Raw genomic sequence first — 4,267 nt, forward strand, 5'->3', positions numbered from 1 at the left:
TCAGGCGACGGGCCCGCAGGGCGTTCCGCGCGCGGTTCTCATCCCCTCAGACTGGCTGACAAGACAGGGAGCGGGAAGTATGATCTGGCTGGTGGCGGTGTCCTGGGCGGCTCTCGGGCCGCTGTTGTGTGGCTGCGCGCAGGCGCTGCTGGGCGGGATGCTGTACACCCGGGAGAGCGCGTAGGGGCAGCGCAAGGAGCTCCACGCCTCTGAAGCTGCCAAGCCGACTTCTCCGGCAACCGAGGCCTGGGCTTCCGGGAGCAGAGGTACCGGCGACCGTTGGGAGAGGCGCCCGGAAGCCCGGCGTCGGGAATGGCGTAAGCCCCGGCGCCCTGCACCCTCTTTCACCTGAGTGCCCGGGAGCTGGGAGCCCTGAGGAGGTTAAAGGTCAACGGGCTTGGGGGCTGCGGTGTTGGAGGACGGGGGAACCGGGGGGACTAGGGAGACTCAGGAGGGCCAGGGCGGGGAAGACGGAAGGAGGAGGAAGCGCTCCTGTCTAGCCGCGTCCGGTGGCGAAGGCTGAGCCCTGGGAAGTGTCCTTTCTAATATTTATTTTTAGTTTTTGAAATGTTTTTGAGACGGGGTTTGACCCTGCCGCCCAGGTTGGAGCGGAATGGCGCAATCCTAACTTCTGAGCTCAAGCGATTCTCCCGCCCCAGCCTTGCAGGTTAGCTGGGACCGCCATGCCTAATTAAAAAAAAAAAAAAAAAAAAAAAAAAAAGAAACTTGGTCGGGCTTGGTGGCTCACGCCTATAATCCCAGCACCTTGGGAGGCCGAGGCGGCCGGATCACCTGAGGCCAGGAGTTCAAGACCAGCGCGGCCAACGTGGTGAAACCCCATCTCTACTAAAAATACAAAGTTAGCGGGGCGTGGTGATGAGCACCTGTAATCCCAGCTACTTGGGATGCAGAGGCAGGAGAATTGCTTGAACCAGGAAGGCGGAGGTTGCAGTGAGCCGAGATCAAGCCACTGCACTCCAGCCTGTGTGACAGACTGAGACTCCGTCTCAAAACAAAAACCAACTTTTTGGTTTCGTTTTGTTTTTTAAGATACAGGGTCTCAGTACGTTCTCCAGGCTGATCTCGAACTCCTGACCTCAAGTCCTCCTCCCACGTTGACTTCCCAAAGCGCTCATTACAGGCATGAGCCACCAGACACTCGTCATGCCTGAGGGGCAAGCCGTGCACAGAGCTGGGCCCGGGGATCGGAGGAGGGGACAGTTTAGACATTCTGAGATCGGCTCTGCTGAGGTGGGAAGGTAGCTTGGTTTTCAGGGTTCAGATAGAGGACAGACAGTGACATCAGACCAAGGACGCCACCCCTGTTGCCCTCCTGACTTGGATGTGGTCAGCAGAGAAGTGGGATCCGGTGAGGTCTGGGCCGCGTTTGCCTGGTCTACATCCTCTTTTTCTTTTTTTCTTTTTTTTCTGTGAGAGAGTCTCGCTGTGTCACCCAGGCTGCAGTGCGATGGCACGATCTTGGCTCACTGCAGGCTCTGCCTCCTGGGTTCAAGCGATTCTCCTGCCTCAGCCTCCCGAGTAGCTGGGACTACAGGCGCCCGCCACCACTCCCAGTGAATTTTTGTATTTTTAGTAGAAATGGGGTTTCACCATATTGGCCAGGCTGGTCTCGAACTCCTGACCTTGTGATCCACCTGCCTCTGCCTCCCAAAGTGCTGGGATTACAGGTGTGAACCACTGTGCCCAACCTACATCCTCTGTTTCTGACTTTGTGGTATTCAGTACAAGAGAAAGAGAGGAGAGGGCTGGCTGGCAGCGTGGGCCTCACTCACAGTGTCCTAAGCAAAGCTCCCCCATCCCCCTAACCAGCCTTCCTCCCTGTGACAGGCAGTGGGTCATTTGCATCTTAGTCACAGGTCTGAACTTTCTTGCCTTTGGCTGGGATGTGCCCCTGGGTTCACCCCTGTCTCGGGAGATACTGGGTGCTATCCGCTCCAACGAGGATCTCCTGGCCCCACTGGTCCAGGTGTGCAACCTGCCCTGGCAGTGGACCTGTCATCAGCAAGTTATCTGTCTTTTCCACCAGGAGTCCCCGCCATGTGTCAGAGGCTTGTGCTAGGCCTGAGGGCACAGCTGTGCAGCACACTGGTCCCGGATCCCTTTGGGGGCCTAGGAGCTGAGCCCAGCCCTTCTCTTTGCAGTTGGACTCCACGTTGGACATACTGGTTCTCTCCATCTTCAATGACATCAGCCAGGACTGGGCATTTTGTCAGCTGGGTGTGATATGAACGGGAGGTGACCCTGCTGAAGCAATGGATCCAGGACCTGCACACAAGAGTGGTGCTGAGGATTGGCAGTGCCCACTTCTATGCCATTGTGGTCAGTGTGGCCAGGAGCAGGCAGGGCGGGTGGGTGGGCACAGCTCCTGATCAGCATGGGACCCTCAGATTCCACCCACAGCCTGTTTCCTGGGTTGGGACGGTGGGAGGCCTTACCCTGCCCTGGGGGCTGTGCCCTGTGTAGGGGGATAGGTGGCCTGATCTACCCCCACTGGGATGTCGTTCTTCCCGTCTGGCTGGCAGGCCCCTGAGCCCCATGCTGCGGGTTATGTGAGGGAGTGCCCGATAGCAGAGCCCCTCCTCATGCCCCGACCTGCCACCCCCTCCCCATATCTCCTATGTCTGCAGTGGGTGAATGGTGTCCACATGCTAGAGCATGAAAGGGGCTACCTCCCCTTCGAGGCTGACAGCAGCAGCCTGTTCCAGGTGGGGCCCCTGCCCTCCCGCCTGTGTGTCACTGTTGCCATCAACAGGCCACTCACTCCCCCACCGTGCCACCAGGGACCATCCGTATGTGACCGACACGTCCAAGTGGGTACCATCCTGCCTCCACTGCACGCACCCACCTTCCCGCCCCACCCTGTGGTCTTCCTGCCAGGGACAGGGTGGCCTTCGCAGAGAGGAGGCCCTGATCTGAGGGGACATGTGAACTGAGGGCAAAAGACCCATGGCGAGGGCCCAGCGAACCACAGTCCTCCCGTCCTAGGTATCCCAAGGATTATTTTGTCCAGAACACAGACTTTGATTTCTTCAAGTATGCGAGACTGCAGCCGTCTGTGCTTCTGTACACGACACCAACTACCTGTATCGATGACATCACCATCACCACCGGCGTGAAGCGAGACAGTGGTGATGGCTTCTGGTAGGATCCTCCCTCAGCGGGGCCCAGGGTGGCTCTGTTTGTTCCCTATTTTGAAAACTCTCCCAGGAAAAAGGTTCTCCCAGCATCTCTAAACCTTCACAGGTTCCCATCCATCTACGAAGCTAAAATCCAGGCTGTCTGAGCGCGCACGGGCTCCCGAGATCACTCATGTTGTTGATCTCGCTTGGAGAAGAGGGGTCTGGCCTAACGTCACATAGCTCAGGGTGGCAGTCCTGTCCCTTCCCCACGGTGCTGCTCTCACTCTCGCTCCCCTTGTTACACATCATGCTCAAGGAACAGGCAGCTTTGGAGAGCTGGGTGCGGTGGCTCACGCCTGTCATGCCAGCTGTTTGTAAGGAGGACTTGGTAGGAGGATCACTTCAGGCCAAGAGTTCAAGACCAGCCTGGGCAACATAGCGAGACAATCACCCCAAAAAATTAAAAAATTCGGCAGGCATGGTGATGTGTGCCGGTAGTCCCAGCTACTGAGGCAGGAGAATCAGTTGAGCATGGGAGGTCAAGGGTGCAGTGAGCCGTGACCGCGTCACTGCACTCTGGTCTGGGCAACAGAGGGAGACCCTGTCTTCTTTATTTGTATTTGTTTTTGAACTGGAGTCTCACTCTGTAGGAGCCCAGACTGGAGGACACTGGTGCACTCTTGGGTTCACTGCAACCTCCGCCTCCCAAGTTCAAGTGATTCTCCTCCCTCAGCCTCCCGAGTAGCAGCGATTACAGGCAACTTCCACCGTGTCCAGCTAATTTTTGTGGTTTTTTTTTTTTTTTTTATTAGAGCCAGGGTTTCACCATGTAGGCCTGGTTGGTCTTGAACCCTTGACCTCAGATGACTCACATTCCTCGGCCTCCCAAAGTGCAAGGATTACAGGTGTGAGCTACCGTGCCTGACTGGGATACCCTGTTTTTAAGGAAAAAAAATTTTATTTATTTATTTATTTTTAATATATCTTTTTCCTTTTGTGAGATGAGGCCTTAGACTGTCACCCAGGGTGGATGGCAGTGGTGCAATGATTGACAGCTCTTTTGGGACCGCAGTTGTAAGTTTCAAAGAATTTAGGCTGGGTGTGGTGGCTAATGCCTGTCATCCCAG

General features: G+C 56.2%; 1 pseudogene; it reads left to right on the forward strand.

The window, feature by feature from the left end:
- LOC105537029 overlaps positions 1 to 3,304 on the forward strand; it is a 15,358-nt pseudogene extending 12,054 nt beyond the window's left edge.
- The last annotated feature ends 963 nt before the right edge of the window (positions 3,305 to 4,267 follow it).

The sequence above is a fragment of the Mandrillus leucophaeus genome, unplaced genomic scaffold (genome assembly GCF_000951045.1).
Source record: "Mandrillus leucophaeus isolate KB7577 unplaced genomic scaffold, Mleu.le_1.0 Scaffold1674, whole genome shotgun sequence".
Lineage (NCBI taxonomy): Eukaryota > Metazoa > Chordata > Mammalia > Primates > Cercopithecidae > Mandrillus > Mandrillus leucophaeus.